Below are 10000 nucleotides of genomic sequence, written 5' to 3'. Positions count from 1 at the left end.
TGCCCTGTGATGCTGGGGCCATTGTGTAAGATTGGAATGTGTACCAGTGGCTGGTGGGTGGTCCTTGAAGGTCCCGGGAGGAGGCGGCGAGGAGGCAGCGGGTGGCTGGGCTTGAGCTGTGGATCAGGGACGTCATTAATTCTGCCTGGTGCTGCGTGTGCCCTGTGCAGCTTGGATGTCTGCCGCTGACGCTCTGTGGTTCCTGTTCCTGTCATAAAAGGCCCTGTACAAGGGGAGAAGAAATGCATCATTGGTTACCAAAATAAAACAGTGTCTTTCTGCCTGTGTCATTCTGTTTGGTTTCTTTGAGCGTTTGTTTCTTAAATACACAGCAAGTGTCACTCTCTCTCTCTCTCTCTCTCTCTCTCTCTCTCTCTCTCTCTCTGTCTGTCTCACACACACACACACACACACACACACACACACACACACACACACACACACACACCAAAGCACACACACACACACACACAGACACACACAGACACTGTGAGGTTTGCAGTGCAAAATTTGAATTTTAGTGCATGGTGATTTGTCTCCCTCCAGTGGCCCACGGCAGGTATGATGAGGCTTAAATGATAGGATAGGTTATGGGGAAAAAGCCAGGAGAGGATGGGACAAAAGTGGAATAACTGAAAAAGTAAGAGGTGTAGAGGGCTGATGTTGGTGTCTAGGTGGGGGTTTTGGTGGGTGCCGGACGCTGTGGCGAAGAGGCCACGCCGATGGCTTCTTCGGTTCTGGAGATATGGCGAATCGGACCAAAAAGGATGGGACAAAAGGGTCCCAGTCGGAGAAAGGAAGGTGCAGAGGGCCTGGTTCCACTGGCATTGCGTTGCCCGTGTGCGGGCGCATCCGCAGGTGCCCAACATGGCATGGTTCAGAGTACCTTTGCAGGAGGCTTAGGGATAGGTTAGGGGGTAATAGCCAGAATTTGACGGAATAAAATGGAATAACTGGGAAAGTAAGTGTCGTAGAGGGATGAAAGTTGTGTCTACGGGGGGGTTTCGGGGTGCTCCGGACACCCTGGTGAAGACCCCATGTCGATAGCACCAACGGTTCTGGACTTGGTGTAAATGGGTCAAAATTTGACGGAATAAAAAGGTCAAAGTGGCAGATAGGAGTGTCCGATCGGGACGATTCCACCACCACTGTACTCAGCAGGCCCTGCCGGGTCGTTAGACACGCAGCATGGCAGGGATCGGTGACATAACATGTAGCAGTTTCCCTTCACAGAAGCGTCTGCAGCAGGTGGGTGGAGGAGGAGGCAGCAGAACCAGGCCTTTGGAGCACTGTGTCATCTCCTGGTCCTGATGCTTTGAATCTCCCTCTCTGTCTGTCTGTCTGTCTGTCTGTCACACACACACACACACACACACAGAAGCTGGTCAAGTGCTGTGCAACTGGGATTGCACCTGTCGTCCACAGGAGGGCGCCTAGCTGGGAAGTCCAGTACATTCCATATTAAAGTTGTTGCAAGTGCATTTTTTGTGTAAAAGACAGACAGACAGACAGACAGACACACACACACACACACACTGTAAGGTCTGAAGTGCAAAATTTGAATTACATTCCTTTGTATCTCTCCCTCTCTGTCTCTCTCTCTCTCTGTCTCTCTCTCTGTCAACACACACACACACACACACACACACACACACACACACACACACACACACACACCAAAGCACACAGACAGAAGCTGGTCACAACTGCTGTGCAACTGGGATTGAACCAGGGGGGCTCCCTCTGCTGGCTCAATGCGGTACAAAGTGTCTGAAGGAGTTATACCGGCGAAAATAACATCTTTCAATTGCATGTTTGGTCCACAGGAGGGCGCCTAGCTGGGAAGTCCAGTACATTCCATATTAAAGTTAGGGTTAGGGGTTAGGGTTAGGGGTTAGGGTTAGGGTTAGGGGGTTAGGGTGTGGAAAAGGAAACAGGGTCCCAGCAATTAGGGGGGGGGTTAGGGTTAGGGGTTAGGGTTAGGGTTAGGGTTTGGGGAAAGAAAGGGGTCCCAGGCAGAAGTCTGGGTCCCCTGATGCACGCTCACTCGACTGGGGTAGGCACTGATGCCCCCGGATCAAAAAATTGCCCATCATTGGGTAGTAGTGGCCATTAGTTGTTCTATTGAGCCCGTCGCGACGTTTCGGCGTTACTTCGCCTTCATCAGGCTGGGCTCAATGAGGGTAGGGACTGGTTTGTCCTCTATTTATACTTTTTCTTTTCTTAGCTTTTCTTTCTGACTTTTTTGTCTTTACTTTTTTCTGTTCCTTCTTACTTAGGTTTTTTCTTGGCTTTTTAATTTTTTCTGTACTTAGTTTTTTCTATGTTTCTCTCTTTTCCTCTTTTCCTCTCAACCCTACTTGGGGAGCTTTCTTACTCTCTCTCTTTTTTTCTCAACCCTACTTGGGGAGCTTTCTTTCTATCCTTTTTCTTTATGGCACCCCCTATTCCTTAGTCCACTCTGTCTATCATCTTGTTTTTCTGGCACCCCCATCCTTAGTAACCACTCTATTTAGGCTTCTTTTTCTGTTTTTTGTTTTTCCATTTTTTTAGGCTTTTTTTTCTGTTTTTTCTGGGGTTGGGACAGGGAGGGGGGGATAGGTTAGGGTTAGGGTAGGAGATGTGGGTAGGGGCATCGCCCACTCCACCGGGACCTGGCTGGTAAGGGTTTGGGGAAAGAAAGGGGTCCCAGGCAGAAGTCTGGGTCCCCTGATGCACGCTCACTCGACTGGGGTAGGCACTGATGCCCCCGGATCAAAAAATTGCCCATCATTGGGTAGTAGTGGCCATTAGTTGTTCTATTGAGCCCGTCGCGACGTTTCGGCGTTACTTCGCCTTCATCAGGCTGGGCTCAATGAGGGTAGGGACTGGTTTGTCCTCTATTTATACTTTTTCTTTTCTTAGCTTTTCTTTCTGACTTTTTTGTCTTTACTTTTTTCTGTTCCTTCTTACTTAGGTTTTTTCTTGGCTTTTTAATTTTTTCTGTACTTAGTTTTTTCTATGTTTCTCTCTTTTCCTCTTTTCCTCTCAACCCTACTTGGGGAGCTTTCTTACTCTCTCTCTTTTTTTCTCAACCCTACTTGGGGAGCTTTCTTTCTATCCTTTTTCTTTATGGCACCCCCTATTCCTTAGTCCACTCTGTCTATCATCTTGTTTTTCTGGCACCCCCATCCTTAGTAACCACTCTATTTAGGCTTCTTTTTCTGTTTTTTGTTTTTCCATTTTTTTAGGCTTTTTTTTCTGTTTTTTCTGGGGTTGGGACAGGGAGGGGGGGATAGGTTAGGGTTAGGGTAGGAGATGTGGGTAGGGGCATCGCCCACTCCACCGGGACCTGGCTGGTAAGGGTTTGGGGAAAGAAAGGGGTCCCAGGCAGAAGTCTGGGTCCCCTGATGCACGCTCACTCGACTGGGGTAGGCACTGATGCCCCCGGATCAAAAAATTGCCCATCATTGGGTAGTAGTGGCCATTAGTTGTTCTATTGAGCCCGTCGCGACGTTTCGGCGTTACTTCGCCTTCATCAGGCTGGGCTCAATGAGGGTAGGGACTGGTTTGTCCTCTATTTATACTTTTTCTTTTCTTAGCTTTTCTTTCTGACTTTTTTGTCTTTACTTTTTTCTGTTCCTTCTTACTTAGGTTTTTTCTTGGCTTTTTAATTTTTTCTGTACTTAGTTTTTTCTATGTTTCTCTCTTTTCCTCTTTTCCTCTCAACCCTACTTGGGGAGCTTTCTTACTCTCTCTCTTTTTTTCTCAACCCTACTTGGGGAGCTTTCTTTCTATCCTTTTTCTTTATGGCACCCCCTATTCCTTAGTCCACTCTGTCTATCATCTTGTTTTTCTGGCACCCCCATCCTTAGTAACCACTCTATTTAGGCTTCTTTTTCTGTTTTTTGTTTTTCCATTTTTTTAGGCTTTTTTTTCTGTTTTTTCTGGGGTTGGGACAGGGAGGGGGGGATAGGTTAGGGTTAGGGTAGGAGATGTGGGTAGGGGCATCGCCCACTCCACCGGGACCTGGCTGGTAAGGGTTTGGGGAAAGAAAGGGGTCCCAGGCAGAAGTCTGGGTCCCCTGATGCACGCTCACTCGACTGGGGTAGGCACTGATGCCCCCGGATCAAAAAATTGCCCATCATTGGGTAGTAGTGGCCATTAGTTGTTCTATTGAGCCCGTCGCGACGTTTCGGCGTTACTTCGCCTTCATCAGGCTGGGCTCAATGAGGGTAGGGACTGGTTTGTCCTCTATTTATACTTTTTCTTTTCTTAGCTTTTCTTTCTGACTTTTTTGTCTTTACTTTTTTCTGTTCCTTCTTACTTAGGTTTTTTCTTGGCTTTTTAATTTTTTCTGTACTTAGTTTTTTCTATGTTTCTCTCTTTTCCTCTTTTCCTCTCAACCCTACTTGGGGAGCTTTCTTACTCTCTCTCTTTTTTTCTCAACCCTACTTGGGGAGCTTTCTTTCTATCCTTTTTCTTTATGGCACCCCCTATTCCTTAGTCCACTCTGTCTATCATCTTGTTTTTCTGGCACCCCCATCCTTAGTAACCACTCTATTTAGGCTTCTTTTTCTGTTTTTTGTTTTTCCATTTTTTTAGGCTTTTTTTTCTGTTTTTTCTGGGGTTGGGACAGGGAGGGGGGGATAGGTTAGGGTTAGGGTAGGAGATGTGGGTAGGGGCATCGCCCACTCCACCGGGACCTGGCTGGTAAGGGTTTGGGGAAAGAAAGGGGTCCCAGGCAGAAGTCTGGGTCCCCTGATGCACGCTCACTCGACTGGGGTAGGCACTGATGCCCCCGGATCAAAAAATTGCCCATCATTGGGTAGTAGTGGCCATTAGTTGTTCTATTGAGCCCGTCGCGACGTTTCGGCGTTACTTCGCCTTCATCAGGCTGGGCTCAATGAGGGTAGGGACTGGTTTGTCCTCTATTTATACTTTTTCTTTTCTTAGCTTTTCTTTCTGACTTTTTTGTCTTTACTTTTTTCTGTTCCTTCTTACTTAGGTTTTTTCTTGGCTTTTTAATTTTTTCTGTACTTAGTTTTTTCTATGTTTCTCTCTTTTCCTCTTTTCCTCTCAACCCTACTTGGGGAGCTTTCTTACTCTCTCTCTTTTTTTCTCAACCCTACTTGGGGAGCTTTCTTTCTATCCTTTTTCTTTATGGCACCCCCTATTCCTTAGTCCACTCTGTCTATCATCTTGTTTTTCTGGCACCCCCATCCTTAGTAACCACTCTATTTAGGCTTCTTTTTCTGTTTTTTGTTTTTCCATTTTTTTAGGCTTTTTTTTCTGTTTTTTCTGGGGTTGGGACAGGGAGGGGGGGATAGGTTAGGGTTAGGGTAGGAGATGTGGGTAGGGGCATCGCCCACTCCACCGGGACCTGGCTGGTAAGGGTTTGGGGAAAGAAAGGGGTCCCAGGCAGAAGTCTGGGTCCCCTGATGCACGCTCACTCGACTGGGGTAGGCACTGATGCCCCCGGATCAAAAAATTGCCCATCATTGGGTAGTAGTGGCCATTAGTTGTTCTATTGAGCCCGTCGCGACGTTTCGGCGTTACTTCGCCTTCATCAGGCTGGGCTCAATGAGGGTAGGGACTGGTTTGTCCTCTATTTATACTTTTTCTTTTCTTAGCTTTTCTTTCTGACTTTTTTGTCTTTACTTTTTTCTGTTCCTTCTTACTTAGGTTTTTTCTTGGCTTTTTAATTTTTTCTGTACTTAGTTTTTTCTATGTTTCTCTCTTTTCCTCTTTTCCTCTCAACCCTACTTGGGGAGCTTTCTTACTCTCTCTCTTTTTTTCTCAACCCTACTTGGGGAGCTTTCTTTCTATCCTTTTTCTTTATGGCACCCCCTATTCCTTAGTCCACTCTGTCTATCATCTTGTTTTTCTGGCACCCCCATCCTTAGTAACCACTCTATTTAGGCTTCTTTTTCTGTTTTTTGTTTTTCCATTTTTTTAGGCTTTTTTTTCTGTTTTTTCTGGGGTTGGGACAGGGAGGGGGGGATAGGTTAGGGTTAGGGTAGGAGATGTGGGTAGGGGCATCGCCCACTCCACCGGGACCTGGCTGGTAAGGGTTTGGGGAAAGAAAGGGGTCCCAGGCAGAAGTCTGGGTCCCCTGATGCACGCTCACTCGACTGGGGTAGGCACTGATGCCCCCGGATCAAAAAATTGCCCATCATTGGGTAGTAGTGGCCATTAGTTGTTCTATTGAGCCCGTCGCGACGTTTCGGCGTTACTTCGCCTTCATCAGGCTGGGCTCAATGAGGGTAGGGACTGGTTTGTCCTCTATTTATACTTTTTCTTTTCTTAGCTTTTCTTTCTGACTTTTTTGTCTTTACTTTTTTCTGTTCCTTCTTACTTAGGTTTTTTCTTGGCTTTTTAATTTTTTCTGTACTTAGTTTTTTCTATGTTTCTCTCTTTTCCTCTTTTCCTCTCAACCCTACTTGGGGAGCTTTCTTACTCTCTCTCTTTTTTTCTCAACCCTACTTGGGGAGCTTTCTTTCTATCCTTTTTCTTTATGGCACCCCCTATTCCTTAGTCCACTCTGTCTATCATCTTGTTTTTCTGGCACCCCCATCCTTAGTAACCACTCTATTTAGGCTTCTTTTTCTGTTTTTTGTTTTTCCATTTTTTTAGGCTTTTTTTTCTGTTTTTTCTGGGGTTGGGACAGGGAGGGGGGGATAGGTTAGGGTTAGGGTAGGAGATGTGGGTAGGGGCATCGCCCACTCCACCGGGACCTGGCTGGTAAGGGTTTGGGGAAAGAAAGGGGTCCCAGGCAGAAGTCTGGGTCCCCTGATGCACGCTCACTCGACTGGGGTAGGCACTGATGCCCCCGGATCAAAAAATTGCCCATCATTGGGTAGTAGTGGCCATTAGTTGTTCTATTGAGCCCGTCGCGACGTTTCGGCGTTACTTCGCCTTCATCAGGCTGGGCTCAATGAGGGTAGGGACTGGTTTGTCCTCTATTTATACTTTTTCTTTTCTTAGCTTTTCTTTCTGACTTTTTTGTCTTTACTTTTTTCTGTTCCTTCTTACTTAGGTTTTTTCTTGGCTTTTTAATTTTTTCTGTACTTAGTTTTTTCTATGTTTCTCTCTTTTCCTCTTTTCCTCTCAACCCTACTTGGGGAGCTTTCTTACTCTCTCTCTTTTTTTCTCAACCCTACTTGGGGAGCTTTCTTTCTATCCTTTTTCTTTATGGCACCCCCTATTCCTTAGTCCACTCTGTCTATCATCTTGTTTTTCTGGCACCCCCATCCTTAGTAACCACTCTATTTAGGCTTCTTTTTCTGTTTTTTGTTTTTCCATTTTTTTAGGCTTTTTTTTCTGTTTTTTCTGGGGTTGGGACAGGGAGGGGGGGATAGGTTAGGGTTAGGGTAGGAGATGTGGGTAGGGGCATCGCCCACTCCACCGGGACCTGGCTGGTAAGGGTTTGGGGAAAGAAAGGGGTCCCAGGCAGAAGTCTGGGTCCCCTGATGCACGCTCACTCGACTGGGGTAGGCACTGATGCCCCCGGATCAAAAAATTGCCCATCATTGGGTAGTAGTGGCCATTAGTTGTTCTATTGAGCCCGTCGCGACGTTTCGGCGTTACTTCGCCTTCATCAGGCTGGGCTCAATGAGGGTAGGGACTGGTTTGTCCTCTATTTATACTTTTTCTTTTCTTAGCTTTTCTTTCTGACTTTTTTGTCTTTACTTTTTTCTGTTCCTTCTTACTTAGGTTTTTTCTTGGCTTTTTAATTTTTTCTGTACTTAGTTTTTTCTATGTTTCTCTCTTTTCCTCTTTTCCTCTCAACCCTACTTGGGGAGCTTTCTTACTCTCTCTCTTTTTTTCTCAACCCTACTTGGGGAGCTTTCTTTCTATCCTTTTTCTTTATGGCACCCCCTATTCCTTAGTCCACTCTGTCTATCATCTTGTTTTTCTGGCACCCCCATCCTTAGTAACCACTCTATTTAGGCTTCTTTTTCTGTTTTTTGTTTTTCCATTTTTTTAGGCTTTTTTTTCTGTTTTTTCTGGGGTTGGGACAGGGAGGGGGGGATAGGTTAGGGTTAGGGTAGGAGATGTGGGTAGGGGCATCGCCCACTCCACCGGGACCTGGCTGGTAAGGGTTTGGGGAAAGAAAGGGGTCCCAGGCAGAAGTCTGGGTCCCCTGATGCACGCTCACTCGACTGGGGTAGGCACTGATGCCCCCGGATCAAAAAATTGCCCATCATTGGGTAGTAGTGGCCATTAGTTGTTCTATTGAGCCCGTCGCGACGTTTCGGCGTTACTTCGCCTTCATCAGGCTGGGCTCAATGAGGGTAGGGACTGGTTTGTCCTCTATTTATACTTTTTCTTTTCTTAGCTTTTCTTTCTGACTTTTTTGTCTTTACTTTTTTCTGTTCCTTCTTACTTAGGTTTTTTCTTGGCTTTTTAATTTTTTCTGTACTTAGTTTTTTCTATGTTTCTCTCTTTTCCTCTTTTCCTCTCAACCCTACTTGGGGAGCTTTCTTACTCTCTCTCTTTTTTTCTCAACCCTACTTGGGGAGCTTTCTTTCTATCCTTTTTCTTTATGGCACCCCCTATTCCTTAGTCCACTCTGTCTATCATCTTGTTTTTCTGGCACCCCCATCCTTAGTAACCACTCTATTTAGGCTTCTTTTTCTGTTTTTTGTTTTTCCATTTTTTTAGGCTTTTTTTTCTGTTTTTTCTGGGGTTGGGACAGGGAGGGGGGGATAGGTTAGGGTTAGGGTAGGAGATGTGGGTAGGGGTTAGGGTTAGGGTTAGGGTTAGGGTTAGGGTTAGGGTTAGGGTTAGGGGGTTAGGGGTTAGGGGGTTAGGGTTAGGGGGTTAGGGGTTAGGGGTTAGGGGGTTAGGGTTAGGGTTAGGGTTAGGGGGTTAGGGGTTAGGGTTAGGGGTTAGGGTTAGGGTTAGGGTTAGGGTTAGGGGTTAGGGTTAGGGTTAGGGTTAGGGTTAGGGGTTAGGGTTAGGGTTAGGGTTAGGGTTAGGGTTAGGGTTAGGTTATGGGGAAAAAGCCAGGAGAGGATGGGACAAAAGTGGAATAACTGAAAAAGTAAGAGGTGTAGAGGGCTGATGTTGGTGTCTAGGTGGGGGTTTTGGTGGGTGCCGGACGCTGTGGCGAAGAGGCCACGCCGATGGCTTCTTCGGTTCTGGAGATATGGCGAATCGGACCAAAAAGGATGGGACAAAAGGGTCCCAGTCGGAGAAAGGAAGGTGCAGAGGGCCTGGTTCCACTGGCATTGCGTTGCCCGTGTGCGGGCGCATCCGCAGGTGCCCAACATGGCATGGTTCAGAGTACCTTTGCAGGAGGCTTAGGGATAGGTTAGGGGGTAATAGCCAGAATTTGACGGAATAAAATGGAATAACTGGGAAAGTAAGTGTCGTAGAGGGATGAAAGTTGTGTCTACGGGGGGGTTTCGGGGTGCTCCGGACACCCTGGTGAAGACCCCATGTCGATAGCACCAACGGTTCTGGACTTGGTGTAAATGGGTCAAAATTTGACGGAATAAAAAGGTCAAAGTGGCAGATAGGAGTGTCCGATCGGGACGATTCCACCACCACTGTACTCAGCAGGCCCTGCCGGGTCGTTAGACACGCAGCATGGCAGGGATCGGTGACATAACATGTAGCAGTTTCCCTTCACAGAAGCGTCTGCAGCAGGTGGGTGGAGGAGGAGGCAGCAGAACCAGGCCTTTGGAGCACTGTGTCATCTCCTGGTCCTGATGCTTTGAATCTCCCTCTCTGTCTGTCTGTCTGTCACACACACACACACACACACAGAAGCTGGTCAAGTGCTGTGCAACTGGGATTGCACCTGTCGTCCACAGGAGGGCGCCTAGCTGGGAAGTCCAGTACATTCCATATTAAAGTTGTTGCAAGTGCATTTTTTGTGTAAAAGACAGACAGACAGACACACACACACACACACACACACACACACACACACACACACACACACACACACTGTAAGGTCTGAAGTGCAAAATTTGAATTACATTCCTTTGTATCTCTCCCTCTCTGTCTC

The 10000-nt window shown here is 46.8% G+C and overlaps 1 long non-coding RNA gene across 1 annotated transcript in view; it reads right to left on the bottom strand.

The window, feature by feature from the left end:
- The window catches only part of LOC146651716 (uncharacterized), a 74471-nt gene that overhangs the window by 29151 nt on the left and 35320 nt on the right, over positions 1-10000 (bottom strand). The window contains exon 8 of the long non-coding RNA XR_014907706.1: positions 45-223. This is a non-coding gene — a long non-coding RNA (uncharacterized LOC146651716). The remainder of the gene's footprint in view (positions 1-44; positions 224-10000) is intronic.

The sequence above is a fragment of the Rhamphochromis longiceps genome, linkage group LG15 (assembly GCF_057381845.1).
Source record: "Rhamphochromis longiceps isolate RC_006_pf linkage group LG15, R_longiceps_female_GT1.1, whole genome shotgun sequence".
NCBI lineage: Eukaryota > Metazoa > Chordata > Actinopteri > Cichliformes > Cichlidae > Rhamphochromis > Rhamphochromis longiceps.
Note: the sequence above shows the minus strand (reverse complement) of the source record. Positions and strands in the feature narration are given on the sequence as shown.